We start from the raw sequence: 22,865 nt of genomic DNA, 5'->3' as shown, positions 1-22,865 counted from the left end.
AGAAAAGAACACATGGAAAAGGCAGCCCTCTGAGCAGACATGCTTCCCCTCCTTTGCCCTCCTGCCCCCACCCCAGGCCTCCTCTAGTCTCCCTCCCTCCCCTTCAGGCCACTCAGGTTGACCAGACACACTCCTGCCGCAACCCAGCTACTGGTGATTGGTTTGTTGAATGCCTTTTAGAAATGATTTTGTCCTTGTACCATTCCACCCTCATGCCTTCCACTCTCAACCCCAAGGGGCCTGCAATGTGGTGACTTCCATTCGGAGAGGCCTGACCTTGGAGGTCAAGTCAGGAGGCCTGAGGATCTGTGCCTGACTGGAGCTCACACTCGAGGGTCAAGGGAGGAGCCACCTCAGTGGCGTGGGAGAGCCCTCGTTCTCTCAGTAGATGGGGAGACCAGGGTGGTCTGTGAAAGCAGGAACTCAGGGAGACCTGAAATCCTTTTGGAGAAAATTTTTCAAAGGCCAGGAAGTTCCCTGTGTAGAAAGTCACGTGCTCAGGTAGGACAATGAGGTGCTCACAAGAGGGTCTCGAAAGCCAAGAGCAGGGCCAGCTGGTCTGCATGGCCCTCCTCTGCCTGCCCCTTCTAGGCTGTCCCCTGCCTCCCCGGTCTCCCTCCTGAGCCCCCCACCCTTAGCACAGGCATCTGGACAGAGGTTCACATGGCACTGAGGTCCCACTGGCATAGCCCAGAAGTTCTCCTGGCCCCCAACCCCCCAGCCTCCCTGAATCCTTGTCTCCCAGACTCAGCAGGAGCCCCTTCGTGTCATGTGCCACCCCTGCCATGCCTGGAGAGTCACAGGTCACAGGGATGGCCATGAGGGCAGACCTGGCTGCTGCTCTCCCTCCTCCTGTGACCCCTTGGCCTGGAACATCACTGGGGCCAGCACTGTGGGGTGGTCAGAACAACCAAACAGGTCCCCAGGTCTGACACGTGCCCTTTCTTTCTTGGAGGCCCCAGCCGATGAGACGTTCTGCGAGATGGTGAAGTCCAACGGCTCTGTGAGCAAAAGCTCTTCATTCAGTTCTGCTGCCGCACGTGCCTCCTGGCCAGGTAGGGACCCTGCAACCCACAGAGGGACAGGCCGCTCCCATCCATCCCATCCACCTGCCTCCAGACTGGGTCAGAGCCCATTTCCAGGGAGCCCCCTGACCTGCCAGCTCTGCCCTGCCGGGAGCAAGTCCTTCAGCAGTGTCTCGGGGCACTCAGACTGGGAGGGGGGCCTTCAGGAGGTGTTCCAGGAGCAGCGATGTCCTCAGCTACACAGCGTTCTCTGACAAACCCAGCGTGTCCTGGGACTCCACAGCACCAGCTCAGGGCAGCCTTGGGACCAACAGTTTACTGAACCTTCAAGACCAAAGTGGAAAGTCAAGACACAGCCTCTCTCCCCAGGCTTTAGAGCAGCAACCGGAATCTCAGCCACCAGGTCCCACCCACAGAACCTGGCTGTGCCAGGCGGGAGGAAGGGGGAGCCCCACACCTGCTCCTCTAGCTGCCACAGAGCTGTGTGGGGAACAGTTTGGCCAGACCGTAAAAGAGATAGATCTGGGGGCATCAAGTGTCTGACCACTGGGGACAGAGCTTTTTCTACCTAGTCAGTGGCTTCTGAAATCGCTGTGGGGGCTCAGACAGCCAGATTCCAGACCCCAAGGGGGAAATTCTCTCTTTCCCGGAGCCTTCTCCTTTGAGTGAGCCCAGCGTCCCTATCACCACCTTCTGTCTGTGTCTCTAGGGCTCTCATGGCCCAAATGCCCACCTCCAGCTGACCCAGAGCTTCCTGAGAAAGGTCCCCAGGAGGCATCGAGGACAAGCAAAGGTGCCCCAGGTCCAGCGATTCCTCTCGCCCAGAATTGTTCACCTGACACGTCCCAGGTTGCGGAACTGCTACCAAAGCCGATATGGCCGCTGCTTCTGCAGAGACTTGCTCTCCAGGTGACTGTCCCTGTGTCCGACTGTCCCAGGAGCCTGGCAGTGCACTTGGGTCTCTTTCTGCCAAACCTGTGTAGGCATTTTATAAGCTATGTGTTCTGATTTTTACCGATGTTAATTATTTTGACAAATATTTCATATATTTTCATTGAAATGCACAAATCTGCTTGATCGACTCCCTGTGACAGGGGAGTAACGATTTCCTTAAATTTTTTCGAGCTTGTACATCTCCATTTGGTTCTGCTGCCCCTTTGTACACATCTGACTTGTCCCTGTGAGCTGGGGAAACCAGCAGGTGTTGACTGAACCCACAACTCTGAAGAGGAAACCCACAGAGCAAATACAGTGTTCACTTTAAATTAATAAAAGAGTTAACGTCCCACCACTGAGGAGCCTGTGTTTATTTGTGAGGCACAATGATCGACATGGGTGTTGACTGGTGTGTGCAGTGGCTTTTATTTGGGGTTTCTGGATCTCTCCATTGTCATTCTGGGGGGGGTGTCCTGGAGCTTTAGGGACGTCACTGTAACAGAGGCATGGGAGGAAGTCTGGAGATGTGAGAGCTTGTGGGGCAGAGTCTCAGCACACTGGCCGCTCCTCACTGAGAGCTGCCAAGGGGGTAGAGTTGGGTTTCTGCACAGACTGAAGTCCCCCACCCACAGGTTCCATGCTGCACGCATTCTCACCGCGGCCTCGTGACAGGGCCAGGCACTTGGGCTCGCTGGGAACCCTTGGGCTGCAGATGACAGAAATGCCCCAAATAGAACTGATACAGGAAGAAAGAAAAGTGGGTAAAGGTCACTGTTTTGGAATTTCAGGGCTGACCCAGAATTTGAGGGAAGGGCACAGCTGGGCCTGGGGAACTTGGGACCAGCACTCATGTTCCCTGGACCCTCTTTGCATGGTAGCAGTGTCCTCCTCTCCAGTGGACGGGACAAACGACAGAAATATGCACTTCTTCCAGGTGAAATTGGGACAACCTCCAACCCCCCAAACAGCCTTTCTGTATCTGCTTCTCACCTGTGGTTGCTCCACCCTGCACCCGGGCTCCCTTGTCCCATCAGCCATGGCCGCAGGGACAGGCATGCAGCAGAGCCCGGCTGCAGGGAGTTCCCCCAGGGACAGCTCTCAGAAAGCACAGCTCACACGAGCGTGAATTGACCAGAGTTGTCAACTGGAGGAGTGAAGAAATGAGTGTGTTTGGGGGACTGTAGACAGGACCAGGCTGAATATTGATAAAGGATTCGACCTTGCCTGACCGGTGGTGGCACAGTGGACCTGGGACGCTGAGGACCCAAGTTCGAAACCCTGAGGTCACTGGCTTGAGTGCAGGATGATCAAGATTAGCTCAAGGTTGCTGGCTTGTGCAGAGGTTCACTGGCTTGGTCTGCGCCCCCTGTCAAAGCACATGAGAAAGTAATCAATGAACAACTGAAGTGTCGCAACTATGACTTAATGCTTCTCATCTCTCCCTTCAGTTCTCTCTCTCACTCAAAAAAAAAAAAAAAGATTTAGAACCAATAGGGCTAAATAATTAGAAAAAAAACATTTTATTCCCCACTGACTGACACGAGACTAGGATGGGTAAGCAAAAGAAAGGCTTAGGTGTTACTACAACAGTCAGGGGTCCCCAGACTTTTTACACAGGGGGCCAGTTAACTGTCCCTCAGACCTTTGGAGGGCTGCCACATACAGTGCTCCTCTCACTGACCACCAATGAAAGAGATGCCCCTTCCGGAAGTGCAGTGGGGGGCCAGATAAATGGCCTCAGGGGGCTGCATGCTGCCCACAGGCCTTAGTTTGGGGACACCTGTATTACTATTTTAAAATTATGTTTCTGCTAGTACATTTTATTCCAAAATGTAAATGGTTTTTCTTTTTTGCAGATTAATAACAAAAATTTAAGTTATTCCAAAAAGGTGTAAACTACTATTTTAAGTATATACCCTTCTACACAATTCTACATACACATTTTCTTTTTTCTATTTTTGGTGAATTTAATTTACTATTTTCGGTTTTTAAGGACACAAATCTTGAGAACTTCCAGCTTCTTTCTCTAATATTTGAATTTAAGAATGCACATTTGCCCATCATTTTTGGTTAGTTGTATTTTTATTATTCAGTTGAAATTATTTTGTAACTGTTATGGCTATATATTTTGGGGGTTATTTATACTTTATATAATTTTAATCCATTGAAGTTCCTTGATACTTGCTTTAGAATAACAATATGGTTACTTTAAAAAACGTTCTAAGTGTGTGTTTTTGCTGCCACCTCGTGTGCTCTTGGGAATAACAGCTTAGTGTGCATCAGGAAATTTAGCTGTAGTGGATTATCTATGAATGTTGAATGCAATTTTATGTGGATGTGTATTTCATAACTTTTAAACATAAGGACTTTCTAGGTGCCTTTTGTTACTGATTTCCACATTAACTGACATTAGATCAAAAAACATACTTTAATTTAAAATTTTTAAATTGCTCAAAACTTGCTGTTTAGTATGCTATGGTCAGTTTTTAAAATATCCCAAGTGGCCTGACCTGTGGTGGCACAGTGGATAAAGTGTCAACCTGGAAATGCTGATGTCGCTGGTTCAAAACCCTGGGCTTGCCTGGTCAAGGCACATATGGGAGTTAATGCTTCCAGGTCCTCCCCCCTGTCTATCTCTCTCCCTCTCTCTCTCCTCTCTAAAATGAATGAATGAATAAATAAATAAATAAATAAATAAAATATCCCAAGTGAGTTTCTCTGCTGTCATCTCTTGGTGTGCATTTTGGGAGAAACAGTTTAGTGCTGTTTAACAGGGAGAGTTGTTGAGTATAGTGGATGATCTGAGTATTGAATCCAATTTGATGCTCATGTAGTTTTTTATACCCATACTGATTTTTGGGGGGATGTGTGTGTGGAAGATCTGTGGGCTCTGAAAGATGTGTGCTCTGTAGCTGTGTTCTATAGGCATTTAATTTACATTACTAAGTGTGTGTGAACTAGAAACTTTCTGGTATATTGAACTTACCACTATGAAGTGCTCTCCTTTATTTCTAGTAGTGCTTTTGCATATGAGTCTATTGTATGTTATTACATAATTTTCATTTGGTTGATTTTTGCATAATATATCTTTTTCCATACTTCTCCTGTTAAGCTCTGTAATCTGCTGTTTTAGGTGGCTCCCAGTGTTTTATCTGAGTTATGAATGGTTATTAAAATGAATTGGTTTTGGTGGAGGACATGATGTCATTGTGCAGTATTTTCCCCATTCAGTGGTCCCAATGCCACTTATTCTATAATATATAATACATATTTTCCCATTGATGCAAGAGACATCTTTACCACAGAAAAATTTCATATGAATTTGAGTCTCTTACTTTACATTTTATTCTATTCCATCAACTCATTTATTTATAACATTTCCCCCCACTGTTTTAATTAATGTGGCTCCATAATACAATACATTTTTGCATCTTGTTGTGCTAGCTTCTATTCATTTTCTAGGATTTTGTTTTCAATTTTTTAACAAGTGAACTTAAAATGAGCTTATTTTAGTTTAAAAAAACCTACCTGCTATTGTAATTCACATCATAATATATTTATAGACAACTTTGGAAAATGTATATTCTTATATATTTTTTGTATCCAAGAATGGGATGTGAATTTTTACTTGTTCACATATCTTTTATTGGGTAGTATGTTAAAATCTCATTCATGCAAATTGTGCACATTAGATCTTCAATTTACTGTTTGTACACAAAAAGAATATTTATTTCAGCAGTTATTCCCACCTCAGTTTAATAAATTCTATGATTCGTAATAATTTTTAAGTCGATCCTCATGTGTTATCGAGGAAAATTAGCTATTGTGCACTAATAAAATTACTTTGCTTTAGCTGTATAAAAACATAAAAATAGTAAAAACATCATGAATAAATGAGGTATTGTGAGGAATCAGAAAAATTATTTTTGTTATACATTTATTAAGGATTATGCACAATAGTAACAAGATTGTTAGCATTTTTAAATGAGTTCAAGTCCTGGAACCATGGTGTTCTAAAAATGAGAAGTACTTTATAATTGAAAAGTGCAATGGCAGAGAAAGTTTGCAGGCTAGTGCAAACTTCTGCCTGAAGGGCAATTTGCATGTGAAGCACCTATACATGAAACACTTTAGGCTGCTGTTTTAAATTTGAATCTAGACCCTGGCCAGATGGCTCAGTAGATAGAGCATCATTCTTACACACCGAGTCACAGGTTTGATCCCTAAATCAGTGAATGCACAACTCTATGGAACAACTAAGTAGAACAATGACTTGATGCTTCTCTATCTCTCTGAAATCAATGGGGAAAAAATTGACCCTAGTTAACTGCCAGCAGCCCTTCTTTGTAGGTGTCTTTTTTCTTAATATCCACCTATGTGTCAAATGGTGTGTGAGTTGCACGGGGTCCCCTGGGAAGAGGGGATAGAAAAGGCATGGAGGAGAATTTTTCAGCCCAGCTCCAGTCAGCTATTGAGTAGAGGGGGTGCCTGGGGAAGTAGGTGTCCTAGTGACCTCAGGACAAAATCTCCAGCCTGACTCGAGTTCAGTGTGCCAGGAACAAACAGAGTGGGGCCCCCAGGAAAGTAGCCAGGACAGACCGCGAAATCTCCACCCGTGCTCCAGTGAGCATGTTAGGGGCTGTGGGGGTGCCCGGGGAAGGAGGTAGTGGAGACCTGGGAGCAAAATTCAGCATGTGTTCTGGTCAGGGGTGAAGAATTGAGGTGTGAGTCAGACCCAGACTTGAGAGGAACAGCGGTGTGGGTGTGAGAAGAGGGTCGGAGCCCGGCCTCAGGTGCGCCTCTGGATCAGACAGCCTGGAGGTGGGCTGGGAGACCAGTAGCGCCCAACAGAGGAGCAAAGACTCACACACACACACACACACACACACACACACACACACACACTCGCAGCGCTACACACAGAGTTGGGGACAAGTAGCACCCAACAGAGGAGGAAAGACACACACACACACACACAACACACACACACACACTCGCAGAGCCGCACATGGAGTCGGGGACAAGTAGCACCCAACAGAGGAGGAAAGACACACACACACACACACTCGCAGCGCCACACACGGAGTCGGGGACAAGTAGCACCCAACAGAGGAGGAAAGACACACACACACAACACACACACACACACACACTCGCAGCGCCGCACACGGAGTCGGGGACAAGTAGCACCCAACAGAGGAGGAAAGACAGACAGACAGACACACACACACTCGCAGAGCCGCACACGGAGTCGGGGACAAGCAGCGACAAACACTCCCCAAAGCCGGCCGGCCATCTTCGCAGTCAGAAGACCGCTGAGGCGGGGGTGGGGGTGTGGGGGGTCCTTTCCGCCTGCTAGACCCCGCCCCGGCCGCCTGGACTCGGAGGTCCGAGGAGCGCGCAGAGCCCGGGCTGCGGCTTCCGCAGGCGCCAGGACGGGGAGGGGCACGGACTGCGAGGGGCGGGGCAGCCGCGCGGGACAGACAGCGGGCTCTCTCTCTCTCTCTCTCTCTCTCTCTCTCTCTCTCTGTCTCTCTCTGGCGAGGGCAGGACGTCTCCCTGTGGGAGGGTCAGTCCCTGGAAAGGAGCTCCATCCTCGCCTTAGACAGGAGCTTTCTCCCCGGAGAGGGGATAACTCCTGGAGAAGGTCTCCCTACTAGGATTTGGTGACCTTGCCAGTGAGGGGCCCTTCGTCTGTAGAGTGGCTCTCCTTCCAGGGAGGGGCGGACCATCCCAGGAGATGTTTCTCTAGAGGGACAGCCTCTCTAGTGAGGGGAGGGAGACTTTCCCCATCCCCCAAGGTTTCTCTTGTCAACTTAAGTAACGTCAAAACCTGTAGAATTTTTATGAGTTTATTTGAGCTAAACTGTCGACGATTGCTGGTAGTCAAAGTATCAGCAGATTGATAAAATTATCTGGAAAATGGCATTTTTTCCTGTTTTTTTTTTTTCCCTATATTTTGTACATCAGAATCAAAGCAGAAGACAAGGGGGTTACATGAAATTGATTAGTGACAGATTAGGGAGACCAAGAATGAGAACGCAAAGCAGTGGGAGTGGTTAAAAGTAAAAATGTATATAATTAAATTTCTTTTATGTGGGCAGTAATAAGAGTGCTAACAATGACCGTGGTAACAACAATGGGGGTGGTTGGCTTCTGCTCTGGTGATATGCTTGTTTTGAGGAGTGCAGGAAATAGTTACCCTTACATTTCAAAGGCATGCTATTGTTAGGTAGGATAACAGACACCATGGCAGGAAAAGGGGAGGGGGAACAAAGGGGTTTTATCTCACCCACTGAAGGAGGGAGTCAGCATACAGTCTGCCAGGACAAAATCACCAGATGTCCAAATGGCTTTGAAACACTACATTGGTCAGAGTATCAGTAAAAGGGAACCTTGGAAGTTAGTTAAAAAGTATATGACTTCCAGGACCCCAACAGGTAGTGGTGCTCAGATTAGCTGAGTTGCCCACTTGTGCCTTGTGCCAAGTGTAAGGTTGGTGGATAATGGGGGATGGTCACATGGGGAACCCAGACCTGCGAACTTTGGCTAGGACCGCCCACAGCCAAGCACACCAAAAGAAGCTTCACAGGAACCCTTTGGAAAAAAAACGACTGTCTGCCAGCCAGTGAGATTTCACCACATCATATTAACTTGACTTCCCTAGAGGGACCCTTTAAATATCTCCCACGTGGCTTAATCCTTACGACTTCCCTGGCCTCCATCTCCTCCATCTTTCTTTCTTTGAGGCCAGGGAACCTCGCAGGGCGGGATGCGCTGTACTCAATAGAGCCTTTTGTTATTTCACACTTGGTGGCTCTGACCCCTTTCTTCCTTCTCGGTGGGGAGAAATACCTTACACCAAGTACACAGCTTTGCTTAATAAACTGCTTGCTTTGCTTGAACACTGCATCCTGTCTCTTGCCTGAATTCTTTCTTACCTGAGAAGCTACCTTGGACCTGAGTTTTCTTTGGTGCCATTATCAGGTACCTTATTGTAGATGCAAAAGACAACAGATAGGCTCAATTTAAGTAAGCCTTTGACATTTGTTAGAGAAAAATACCTCCCTAGGACATGACTACTCACCATGGACTGTTTTAGTTAGAAAGTTTTAGCCTGAGCAGGCAGTGGTACAGTGGATAGAACTTCAGACTTGGACTCAGAGGACCCAGGTTCAAGACCCCAAGGTCTCCAGCTTGAGTGCGGGCTCATCTGGTTTGAGCAAGGCTCACCAACTTGAGCCCAAGGTCGCTGGCTTGAGCAAGGGGTCACTCAGTCTGCTGTAGCCCACTCCCCACCCCATCAAGGCACCTATGAGGAAGCAATCAATGAATGACTAAGGAGCCACAATGAAAAATTGATACTTCTCATCTCTCTCCTTTCCTGTCTGTCTGACTCTCTCTGTCTCTGTTGCAAAAAAAAAGAAAAAGTTGTAATTTCAGACCATCCTGTGTGGTTATTTTAGGTCTCTGAATTATTAAGGCCACCATGCAAGCCCCCCTGAGCTTTTCAGGTTCAGCATGTGGCCCCTTTTTTGTCCACACACTCCTCAGAGAGATGAGGCTTCCTAGTGCTCCCCTGTCTCAGTAGAGCCCAAGCTTTATGTTGATCATGTGTTGTGGACCGTTAATGGCAGGAAGCCATTATAGATTCAAGGCTTAGCAAAAGGCTAAGTTCTCCCCCCTCCATCTCCATATTTGGCTTTGATGCTGAGTGTTTGAACCCACTCCACTTCTTTCCTTGGGTTGCAGGAAGCAATATACATACCCTTCCTCTGACTCTGTTTCAGATGTTTGTAAATTTCACTAATGTATCCTGTTTTTGCCTTGGGAGAGTTCCTGTCTTAGCCTTTGATGTGCAACTTTGTATCAGGGTCCTTGATTTGCATAGGTCCATATAATAAAGTGAACTGGGGCTATGAGGCACTCAGATGCTGCCAGGCAGTTTGAGGAGTCCTCCTGGTCCCATCGGTTTTGTTCTGACAAAGTGTGTTTCCTTAATTCCGCACCATTATTTGGAAGCTGCGCTGGTCCATGGCAATCAGGCGTCCCAGATTCAACTTCCTCATGCAGGGGGACACTCCTGCTTAACAGCAGGGCAGGCAGCCACTTTGGGGATACTCTTGAGGGGGCTATGAGGATTCTAATTATTGGTTCTAAGACCAATCTGGAACTCACAACCTTGCCACACAGGGAGGACACTCCATGCACTGAGACATTGGTCAGGGCACCATGGGTTTATTAATTTTTATTTTTTTATAATTATCTTTCAGTTGAAATAATTTTAGAATTCCAATTATGTATGATGCAGGTTGTTTAAAATGGTATTTAATAACTGTAAGTATAAGTACTTCCTGGTTTATCTGTTAATAATGATTTCAAGGTGAACTGTTATGATAGTAGGAAACATGGGTTATGTAATTTCAAATCTTTGAAGTTTGTTGTCATTTGCTTTGTAGTGCAATTTGGAAACTTCAAGAAGCTCTCAGTGTGCATCTCTGCTGTTAGGTCATGTGTATCTTGGGGATACATTGATGGAGGTCAGTAGGAACACGGGTAGATATTATCTGTCAGTGGTCAACCCACTTACCTGCTTAAGTATGATTTTTATCTCTGTATTAATTTTCTTTTTTGTGTGGGAATCTATTGTTTCTGAGAGAGGTATTTGTAAGGTCGATGGATAATGGGGGGTGGTCCTGTGGGGAACTCAGGCCCTTTCGAGAATTTTGTCTAGGACCACCCACAACCAAGTGCGCCAAAAGAAACTTCCCAGGAGCCCTTTGGAAAAGGGCCAGTGAGATTTCACCATGTCATATTAGCTCGACCACCATAAGGACCCTTTAAATATTTGTCACGTGGGTCACACCTTGCAATTCCTCTGGTCTCTGTTCCTCAGGACCAGAGGACCTCATCAGATGGGAAGTGCTCTGTACTCAATAAAGCCTTTTATAATTCCACACTTCATGGCTCCAGCTCCTTCCTTCTTTCTCGGCGGGGAAAAATACCTTATATTTTGGTTCTGAAAAACCGGGAGGAGTTTGAAGTCTGCAAAGACCACTCCTCTTCACTTGCCCTCTGAGAAAGAACCAGGATCTCTGACCTTCCACTCATTTCAGCACAAGGTGTGGTAAGTCCCCTGCCTCCAGCCACCCTGGAGTTCTTTCTGCTGAGACTCCCTGTCTGGAAACCGTAGCTTCGTCAGGAACCTCTTTCTGCTTCGAATGCATGTGCCTGTGGAGACATCCCGAGCACATCCACTTTACCTTATCTGTTCATGGCCAGAGCTTGAGTTTTGGGATGCTGATACTCAAATCTGACCACTCCGAGGACTGAGGGTGGCCGTGGGGGCACAGGAATCTCCCTCCCTAAAGAAGAAAAAACTGTTCTTCTCTGCTGTGGCCAGGCCACAGAACCCACTGAATTAGCCTCCTGAAGGGACTTCTAGTTTTAACAACCTCACCAATTTAACTATCACCAAAAAAAGCTGGGAGCTGGTTGGAGATCTCTTACATTCAGGACTTCTAATTATTTATGCACCTGTCCTTAATCTCTGTGCCACTTGTTCTACACGCAGGCCTTTTTCTTGCCACAGAAATCTCACCTAAAACCTCTACTCCTGATCTTTCCTTATCCATGGAATCCCAACTCTCTTCTCCTCCTGCCTGACCCCCAGGGTGCTGCTCTCTCAGGACTTTTCTCTGGTCCCTCTGTGGACCTCTTTCACTCTGTTCTCTTCCCTCGGAGAGCTCCCTCTCCTCCCTTTGCAAAATCCTGTTTCTTTTTCACCACTACTAGTCTCTCTTTCTCCTCCCCTGCTGGCCAGGGACCCCTCCCTTTTCCACTGTGTTCTTAAACCCCTCCTCCATCAGGCCATTCTCCACCTACCATTGGCTCTTACACTGGTTTGCAGGACCCCAAGGCCCAACCCCAATCAACTTGCAGGAAGTTCTGACTCTGTCTTGCCTTTGGCTCCAGCATTTCCTGGCAAGATCTGGGTGCCCGGCTCCCTAGGAGGCCCTCTCCTTTTATCCTAACCCCCAAACCCCTATCCGAGACTATGAACATGGCATTTAAAGTTTTTTTGGGGGGGGTATTTTTCTGAAGCTGGAAATGGGGAGGCAGTCAGACAGACTCCCGCATGTGCCCAACTGGGATCCACTCGGCATGCCCACCAGGGGGCGATGCTCTGCCCATCTGGGCTGTTGCTCTGTTGCAACCAGGACCATTCTAGTGCCTGAGGCAGAGGCTATGAAGCCATCCCCAGTGCCCGGGCCATCTTTGCTCCAATGGAGCCCTGGCTGTGGGAGCAGAAGAGAGAGACAGAGAGGAAGGATAGGGGAGGGTTGGAGAAGCAGATGGGTGTCTCTCCTTTGTGCCCTGGCTGGGAAACAAACCCAGGACTTCTGCACGCTAGGCTGACCCTCTACCACTGAGCCAACCAGCCAGGGCCGCATTTAAAGTTTTTAATGGTCCCAACTAGTAGAAACAGGCCAAGGCTATTCACCAGGCCCACATGCAGCAGAAGGTAACACTCCAAAAACAGACTCTTGTGGCAGTCCTGAGGCTGGCAAAGCAACAGCAGCAAGGCACAGGAAGAGCCTGACCCAAATTCAAGGCACAAATAGAAATCCCACCAGCAGCTTGCTTTAAGTCTGGCAAGCAGGTTCACTGGTCCCAGAAGAGCCCCTGCCTGTGGCTGCCCACTGAGCCTTACCCTGACTGCAAGCAGTCTGGTCACTGGCAGAGTGATTGCCCCTTTGGGCAACAGGCTTTTCCTCAGCACCTCTATGTGGAGGACAAGCCGCCCGAATGGGGAAGCCAATCCAGCCAGGTGGGTGCATTGCTCAAACTCTTAGGACACAACCTGGACTCGGAAAACCTAGGGTATGCTGCAACTAGTGGGTAAGTCCATCTCATTTCTTGTGGACACAGGGGCTACCTTCCCTGTTTTGCCGTCACACTCTGGACCTCTAGTTCCCTCATGGGTCTTGGTTATGGGAATGGATGGTACCCTTTCCTTTCCCCTTTTTATGCCACTCCTGACGTGCAGTTTTTTCTCAAGCTTGCCTCCATACAGGACCAGTGGCAGTTGGAATCACTGGGCTCCATCTATTTCCAGCTCATCAAAGGGCTGGACCATGCAAATTTTCCTATTACTTTTCTTCTTTTTAAATTCTTACAGGACCACATTTGCAAAGTTTCTCCAGTCACGGTCAAACAGATGTTCCTCCTGACTCCCCTCAAAGCCACCACCTTCTGATCTCCCCCTCCCCACTATGCCCCTAATCAGCAGGAAGTAGCCAGATGAATAAATGGTGCCCATATTCTTTTTAACACAAAGGGTCAGAATGTAAGGTCGGTGAATAATGAGGAATGGTCCTATGAGGAACTCAGGCCCTCCTAGGAATTTTGGCTCGGACTGCCCACAACCAAGTGTGCCAAAAGAAACTTCCCAGGAGCCCTTTGGAAAAGAGTGACACCTCTTTCAGCCAGTGAGATTTCACCACGTCATATTAGCTCAACCATCCTAGGGACCCTTTAAATATCTCTAACGTGGGTCACACCTTGTGACTCCTCTGGTCTCTGTCTCTGGGACCAGAGAACCTCATCAGGAGAGTAGTACTCTGTACTCAATAAAGCCTTTTATTATTCCACAGTTTGTGGCTTTGGCCCCTTCCTTCTTTCTCAGTGGTGAAAAATACCTTACAGTATTTTCTAACCCTAAATGAAAGAGTTGGTTGAAAGCCATGGTTATGTCCTGACTGGGTAGCTCAGTTAGGTAGAGTGTCATTCTGATACGCCAAGTGTGTAGGCTCGATCCTCAGGGGATGTCCAAGAATTAAACAGTGAATGCATGAGAACATAGGGACTGTTCATATTTGAAATTTAGCCATTCTAATAGGTGTGGGTGCCATATTATTGTAGTCTAAAGTTGTCATTTTCTGATGTTATATATCAGTCAGAGCTTATTTTTGCAAGGTTAGGTAGTTGCTCTTCTCAACATAAGAAACATGGAAATGGGATTTTTTAGGAGTTTATTTGAACTTAAGTGACTTAACGTTTGCGATGAAGATCTTCAATCCTGCAGAGACTCTCAGTGTAGCAATTTCTTTTTTATTTATTTATTTTATTTAAAAATATTATTTTAGAGAGTGGAGAGAGACAGAGACAGAGAGAGAAGGGGGAGGAGCAGAAAGCATCAACTCCCATATGTGCTTTTACCAGGCAAATACAGGTTTTTTTAAAAAAATTATTTGTTTGTTTGTTCATTTGTTTTATTTATTTTAGAGGGTGGAGAGAGAGAGAGAGAGAGAGAGAGGTAATTTCTTTAATGCATGTGAAATAAAATAAAGGAGGGAAGATTCCACGAGGGCCTGAGAGTCAGAGCCAGATGGGATGAGCAAGTAGGGAAGAGTCTGTCCTCTCACCATTTTGCAGGAGGGGACTGTCAGGGGGCAGGTCAAAGGTATAATCCTATTGATGCACAGAGTGGCCAGACACAGCTCAGTGATGGCAAAGAGAAGCCTTTTTGTAAAGAAGTGAGCTCCCAAGGGTGTGAGTTCCCACCTCAACCTGTTCAATTTGTGAATTTCTATCGGATCAGGAGGAGGTCCCATTCCACTGAACCCTTTCTTGTCCACACTGTGTTCTTCCATCTGGAGTCTGTTTAGATACTAATTCATTTGCACTGGGGCTATTTGTTTTAGAGTACCATGTGAATATTGATCAGAAATGCATTGTAGTTTTGTTAGTTTGTGGAAGAGAAATGTTTCATCAGGTACATAGTGAATAAAGATGTTCTCTCCATTTCTGGCTTGTGTTTGTATTATATGAATAATTTTTTTGAGTTGATTTTTAATTTTATAAAATCCTTGTTATTTTCTATTTCAATGGGTCCCTGAAACCTAGAAGAATGGTAAGGGGTGTGGCGGCCCCCCAAGGCCCGAGGTGAAGGAAAGAGGTGGGAGGTGGGTGGTGGGGAGAAGAGATGGTCAGCTCAGGCACCATGCAGTCTGGCCCCGCGGTGTGAAGATGTGGGGACCCCCGTCCAGGCTCCAAGGGAGGTGGTCGCCCAGGTGGCATGAAGGTGAGATGCATTCGATGTACTAACATGGGTTCTGAAGGAGAGTGAGAAAGTGGGGGACTGTTAGGTTTTCTTTACAGCTAGTGCTCGAATTACGACCATGATTGCTTCTGACAGACCGGTTGTAACACGATTTGGTTGTAAGTTGAGTAGGCTATATGTACAGTACTGTGAAATGATGTTATAGAAATCTTTAAGTCATATTTTACCATAATTTTCTTTCATTATTGTTATATATCATAATTTCTTTGTTCATTTTATACCATTTGTATCATCTCTACACCATTTTGTTTCTTATTTTACATTCATCAGGTTTCAGTAAAACACTGCATTACCAGTACAACTGTTTAATATTTGCAAAGACAATTTCCTCTTGGTAGACATCTTGGGAGGGGCTTGATGAAAAATATCCAGGACACAAAACACAAATTGCTGTACCGAGTCTGGAATAACAGTTGAAATGGTGCATGCAGAGATGGTAGTGCTGCCAGAAGCTAGTCCGCACTGTCATATGCCCAGCTGGGGAACACTTGTGCTGCCAGACATAAATCAGTTGTGGCTAGTGATTGTGATTGTAAAGTCGAATGTTCATAAGTTACATAGGTCGTAAGTCGATCAATATTTGTATTGCTCATGTGTGCAGGTGTTGGTCAAATGAATTTGTAAATATGACTGTGGGCAGACAGGGTGGTTGTAGCCTAGGGTTTAGTTTTAAGACTGGGCTTTTCCCCACACCCTTGACTGATTGTATGATCTGGGTGGTGCACTCTCATGAGGAATCCAATTATGCCTTGGGTAAGTGGCTTTGTATCAGAGACTTCCTTGTTTGTATATTGGATTAAGGGTTTTTGGTTTTGTACACTATAAAGTGGGACAGACCAGGAACTGGCTCACACAGTTCCTGCTATTGCAACTGCAGGGGCTTCCCTGATCCCTTGCCCTTCATGGGAAAAGCTAGTTTTCTGCTTTTCCCTTGTCTTCTTTTGTGGTTTGCCTGTCTTGGTGAGACACCAATAAATAGGATGGCCCACCATTCTCCAACTCTGCCATTTCTTTACCATCTGCCCGAATCCAATGGGAACCTGCATGTGAATAGCCACAATGGCGGCTCCTGGCCTTACAACTGGTGTAGTTTCCTGCAGGATTCAGAGATTGGTATGGGGCCGCCACCCTTGATGGGTGGGATAGAGTACTGGTTGCTGCTCTGGCTCCCCCTGGCTGTCCTTTTAGGGGCCATGAGCTACGTGTTTTTTACGCAAGAGGAAACCAGGAGTTCTGTGCTGTGACATTTGAATAAAGGTCATAAAATACATTAATGGGCTTTGGAAATAACTTCAAAGGAACTAGTCCAGTAAGTACAGCTCATTCCCGGAAAAGATGACTCCAGACTCCCAGGATGACTAGGAACTGATGAGTCCTTGAGATAGGGAAGTCATTAGACTCCCAGGATGACTAGAAACTGATGAGTCCTTGAGATAAGGAAGTTGTAAAAACTCCTAAGATGATTAGTGTAACCACATCCTAGAGGATAGATAGGGACATTTCCAGCTGGGGGCTTTCAACTGTATGACTGGTTACTAAGGCACGTGACTAAAATTTAATTTGGGGGAGCCAATTGCCAAACACAAAATTCACTTCTGTATGAATTGCTTGCTTGATACACTTTAAAAACCCCTAGACTGTAGGTGCTCGGGGTGACTCTGGTGACTTCCACCTGAGCTCACCCCTGCGCAGGTTTGCTTTTTCTTTTTCTCTTGGCCATAAAACTTTGTCTAAAACTCTCCAAACGTCTCCAGTGTTTGTTTTACCCTGCGAGTGCAACATTTAAGGGGGCTCATCTGGGATACCCATTATGGAAATTTTGACTGGGGACAGGCGGAACAGCTCGAGCTGGTGAGTATTTTGTTGTAGAATTTCTTGTTTTTGTTATCTGGCTCTGGAGCACTTACAGTCTGTGATGGCAGACAGGATGCTGTCAGTGACCCACCCAGACACTCGGACCAAAGGCAGGACACTGCCGGCCAAGGTTTCTGTTTCTGTCTGAAATCGATCAATTGTTTTAAAGTAGTGAGCTCACTCACACTGTGCCGCACTGCTGTCTGGTTGTTTGTTTAGCCTAAATGACTGTGTGGGAAATTTTGTGTATTGCCCTCCAGGGATTTGCTGCACTGTTGTGTTTGGTGTTAATTTGTTTGCCAGTACAGTGTGATCAACATTCATCTATCTGGATCACCCTGCTTATAGGGTGGGGAATCCTGTGTGTTGTCTTTGTAGGACTAGAAGCATACCAGGCTAAGAAGAACAAGTACCGCGAGATGGGACAGCAAGAATCTACACTTAAATCCCCTCTTGATTGCATTTTAAGTAACTTCTCTGACTTTCAGAAGAGAGCCCAGGGTTATGGGGGACCTCCATCCGATTGAGAAACTCTCCGGACCTTAAGCCAAGTGGAGTGGCCATCTCTTAAGGTTGGATGGCCATCTGAAGGAATCTTTGATCTGCCCATAGTTTTTGCAGTAAGAGCTATTATATATCAGGTGCCTCATCCAGATCAATATGTGTATATAGATATTTGGATAGATATAGCTACAGACAAACCTGGGTACATTAAGAGGTGCATAAAAGCTAATCAAAAGGTTAAGAGAGCTATTTGTGTGAGTGCAGCGGACATTAAGCCTTGCCCTCCCTCTGCTCCACCTGCACCTGAAAAAAAAGCCTCCCAAATAGTATCCAGTCCTTCCTGACATTACTGAGGATATAGTAGGCCCTATAAATTATCCTCCTCCTTATCAGAAGCCCAGGGAGCCGGATTCAACTGTGCCCAAGAATGTCCAGAGTCCTTCCCACACTCAGGGGGGAGCCCCTTATGCTCAACCTCCCTTTACTGGAAGTGCCCCAATGTTACCTCTTAGGGAGGTGCTTCCCCCACTAGATGAAGAACCACATGCACCATCCTGAATGATTTATACTCCTTTCTCTACTAGTGACCTTTATAATTGGAAACAGCAGACCCTATCATTTTCAGAAAAACCCCAGGGGTTAATTTCTTTGCTTGAGACTGTTTTCAGGACCAATCAACCAACTTGGGATGATTGTCAGCAGCTTTTGCACACTCTGTTCACAACGGAAGAAAGAACCTGCATCAGCCAAGAAGCTGAAAAAGTATTTAAGGAAGATGGGGGCACTAAAAGGGAACTAGAGAGGATGCTCCCCAGGAGCCCCCCCAGTTGGGATCCAAACAATATCAGGGATAGAGAATCGCTTACCCAATATTGCCGGGCTCTATTAAGGGGAATAAAGGCAGCTGCTAAGAAACCAACCAACTTTAGTAAGGTAGGTGAGGTAATTCAGGATAGGGATGAGTCCCCTGCTGCATATTTAGAGCGGCTAATGGATGCCTACTGGGTTTATACCCCTATTGATTCTGAGGCAGAGGAAAATTGGAGGCTAATAAACATAGCCTTTGTCACTCAGGCAATCCAAGACATTAGAAAGAAGCTCCAGAAAATAGAAGGATTTGAGGGAAAGAATAGGAGTGAACTATTAGAAATAGCACAGAGAGTCTATGTCAATCATGATGACCCTGAGTTAGGGAGAGCAGCTGTAAAACTACTTTTGGCACAGCAATCAAAAGGACCAAAAGGGAAACAGCAGCCCTTTAAGGGAAAGAAGGGAACTTTCCTGCAGAAGCAACTAGATAAAGACCAGTGTGCTTATTGCAAAGAAAAAGGTCATTGGAAGAAGGATTGCCCTAAGCTACAGGCCATAAATCAGGAACAAAGCTCACAAGTTTTGCTCCAATTAAATTGACGGGGCCAAGGCTCCATTTCCGTTGGCCCCCAGGAGCCTATGGTCACACTGTCAATTGAGGGGAAACCAACTACCTTCCTAGTGGACACAGGGGCCACTTATTCCGTCCTAAAGAGACCACTTGGGACATTACAAATTGAATCCACAAAGGTAATAGGGGTCACTGACAAAGCTGTCTCATATCCTCGAGCCACTGCTCGGATTACAGACCTGGTGCGAGGGACTATTACTCATTCATTCCTGATTATTCCAGACTGTCCCTACCCGCCGTTGGGACGAGATTTGTTGCAAAAATTTCAAGCAACAATAACCTTCAACCAGGAGAAGAATACAGAAGGCAAGGTATTAGTGACTGTGCCAATATCAGAAGAATACCTGATTGCCTCCCTCCAGGAAGGTAAGAGTGGGTTTACGGGCGTCCCTGAGGAAGTAAAGCAGCAGATTCCTGGAGTTTGGGCAGAAAACAATCCTCCGGCATTGGCAGTACATCAGCCTCCTGTAGTAGTGCTGTTGCGGAGCGATGCCAGCCCAGTATGCATCAGACAATATCCTGTACCCGCTCGGGCTAAACAGGGCATAGCACAGCACTTGAGGTGCTTATTAGAAGCTGGGATTCTCTGGGAGTGCCAATCTGCCTGGAACACTGCTCTGCTGCCAGTACAAAAGCCTGGAACTCAGGACTATCGCCCAGTGCAGGACCTGCGTGAAGTGAATGCTCAAGTAGAGACCATACATCCTACTGTGACAAACCCCTATACCCTATTGAATTCATTGCCACCAACTCATGTTTTTTATTCAGTATTAGATTTGAAAGATGCCTTCTTTTGCATTCCATTAGCAAAACAAATTCAGGAAATGTTTGCCTTTGAGTGGAATGATCCTGAGAATAGACTTTCAGGCCAATACACTTGGGCCAGGCTCCCTCAGGGTTTTAAGAATTCACCAACCATATTTAATGAGGCTTTGTGCAAAGACTTACAGGAGTTTTGAGCTGGCCACTCTTCAATTGTGCTACTGCAGTATGTGGACGATCTCCTTATCGCAGCCCCGAACCAGGAGAGTTGCAGAGAAGCTATATTGGAACTACTCCAAGAACTGCAACAGATGGGCTATCGAGTATCTGCTAAGAAAGCCCAAATTGTCACCCAAACCATGAGTTACTTGGGGTATGACTTGAGGGGGGGACAATGTGGCTTGTCTAGCCAAAGAATTCAGACTATATTACAGATTCCTGAGCCTGTAAGTAAGAGGCAAGCATGAGAATTTTTAGGTGCCGTGGGATATTGCAGACTTTGGATACTAGGATTTGCAGAGCTGGCCAAACCTTTGCATGAGTTAACACGGGGAAAAAAGGAACAATTTGTATGGACAGAGGAGGCTCGAGAGTCTTTTCAAAAACTCAAGGAGGCCCTAGTTGCAGCCCCGGCATTTACCCTGCCAGACTTGTCTAAGTCTTTTCAACTATTTGTGACTGAGAAAAGGGCCATTGCTCTAGGGGTCCTCTGTCAAGAACTGGGACCTTGGAAAAGACCAATAGCCTATCTGTCCAGAAGACTAGATCCTGTGTCATCAGGTTGGTCAAATTGTTTGAGAGCACTTGCTGCTACCTCCATCCTTGTTAAGGAGACCAGTAAACTGACTTTGGGTCAAGACATTCAGGTCATTGGAGAGCACTGTTTAGAACAAGTGCTGCGGGCCCCACCAGATAGGTGGATCTCAAATGCCCGACTAACACAGTACCATGCACAGTTGTTGAACCTCCCCGCAATACAATTTTTTAAAACAACAGCCTTGAATCCTGCTACATTGCTCCCGTTGCCAGACCCATCAGTGATCCATAACTGTGGACAAATATTAGACACCATTACAGGAGCCAGACCAGATCTACGGGATCAGGCCTACAAGAAGGCAGATTTAACTTTGTTTACAGATGGAAGTAGCTATGTTCAGGATGGGCAAAGGTATGCTGGAACTGTGGTGACCACTCAGGACACTGTGTTATGGAAAAAGGCACTGCCGAAGGGCACATCTGTACAATGGGACGAGCTTATCACACTCACACAGGCCCTTAGAATTGCTGATGGGAAAAGTGCCAACATCTATACAGACAGTAGATATGCCTTTGCCACTGCCCATGTACATGGATGGCACCATATACCGGGAGTGTTGGTTGTTGACTGCTGCAGGAAAGGAAATTAAAAACAAGAATGAGATTTTAGCTCTATTAGAAGCCATTTGGTTGCCCAAAAAGGTGGCAATAATACATTGCAAAGGACATCAAAAGGGGGATTACCATATAGTGAAAGGAAACCATTTTGCTGATCAAGCGGCATGGAATGCAGCAGAAGAGGAGAAACACACTAACCAACTGCTGCTCATCCTATCCCCTAGTTTACAAATAGAACCAAGGTATGAGCCAAAGGAAGAAGAGAAAGGTAAGCAACTAGGGGGTAAGAAAAGTAAACAGGGATGGATAGAATTACCAGACAGCAGAATATACCTACCACAAGGAGTGTTAAGACAAATAATTCAAGAAATACATAGCAGCTCCCACTTAGGACAACAAAAACTAGAACATTTAGTAAGAAAATATTATGAGGGAGCAGAAATCAGAGATATCATACACTCTGTTGTGTCTAGGTGTCAGGCCTGCGCCAAAGTAAATGCTATCAATAAGAAATTACCTCCTCTCATCAGGCACCGAGGAAAAGCTCCTGGAGAACTATGGGAAGTAGATTTTACCAAAATGACTCCAGGGAAATTAGGCTACAAATATTTGCTTGTTCTAATAGACAACTTTACTGGATGGACTGAGGTTTTTCCAACAAAAGGAGAAACTGCTTCAACAGTTTGTAAAATACTTTTGAGAGAAATCATTCCATGATATGGCATTCCCATTGCTGTGGGGTCAGATAATGGACCTGCTTTTGTGTCCAAAATATCACAGGAATTGGCAAAAAGATTAGGGATCAATTGAAAATTAAATTGCATTTATCAGCCTCAAAGTTCAGGGCAAGTTGAGAGGATGAATAGGACCCTTAAAGAGACTATAATTAAGTTAAGAAAGGAGACTGGCAAAAATTGGGTAGAGCTACTCCCTTTTGCACTATATAGGGTTCAAAATACACCTTATACAGGAAAATGGACTCCTTATGAGTTAATGTATGGACAACCAACTCCTTTGGTTCCACAAATAACGAGGGAAGAAATTGAGGTTTCTAATCAAAGTTTTCTAAAGTCCTTACAGGCATTACAGCTGATACGTGCAGAAGTACGGGCACTTAGAGACCAGCAGAAGGATCAACTCAAAGGACTTCCACTGCCAACTCCACCGGAGCCAGGACAATGGGTATGGATTCTTAACCACCGTTGTGGGAACCTTGACGCTCGGTGGCAAGGACCGTTCCAGGTACTGTTCAGCACGCCCATGGCTGTGAGGATAGCTAAAAAACCTTACTGGATTCATCTATCACATGTAAAATTAGCTCAAGAACTGGGCTTAAAGAAAGCAAAATGGAGAGTCAAAGCGGATCCCCACAATCCCTTAAAAGTGCGGTTCTTACCCAAATCGTAGCAATAGTTTTCTTTTATATGTTGTACAGTATTAAACCAGTACCTGCTTTCCAGGAAACCCTGAATCATGCAGAGAATTTATGGGTAGCTTTAGCACGCACCCTAAATGTCTCATCATTTTGCCTTGAACAGGATAGTCATACTCATTTCATGCTAGGAAAATGTCTACGTCTGGTATGTAAACCGGCAGCTGACATAAGGAATTTAACTTTCTTCTCCAGTATCCCTAATAAGACTGTAACTTATCTAGATTTAGCAAACTTGGGAAAAGCTTCTTATCAGTTGCCAAGCCATGCATTAAAGATTCATACTCCCCATAGCATTATTGTACCCAATGATACTTGTGTTCTTTTTGTTAATTGTAGCAAAAATTGTAAGACGATCCCTGGTTTTTTACCCTGTAATAATACTATCAAATACCCTTCCATTTATGGCTA

The sequence above is a fragment of the Saccopteryx bilineata genome, unplaced genomic scaffold (genome assembly GCF_036850765.1).
Source record: "Saccopteryx bilineata isolate mSacBil1 unplaced genomic scaffold, mSacBil1_pri_phased_curated manual_scaffold_14, whole genome shotgun sequence".
Lineage (NCBI taxonomy): Eukaryota > Metazoa > Chordata > Mammalia > Chiroptera > Emballonuridae > Saccopteryx > Saccopteryx bilineata.
Note: the sequence above shows the minus strand (reverse complement) of the source record.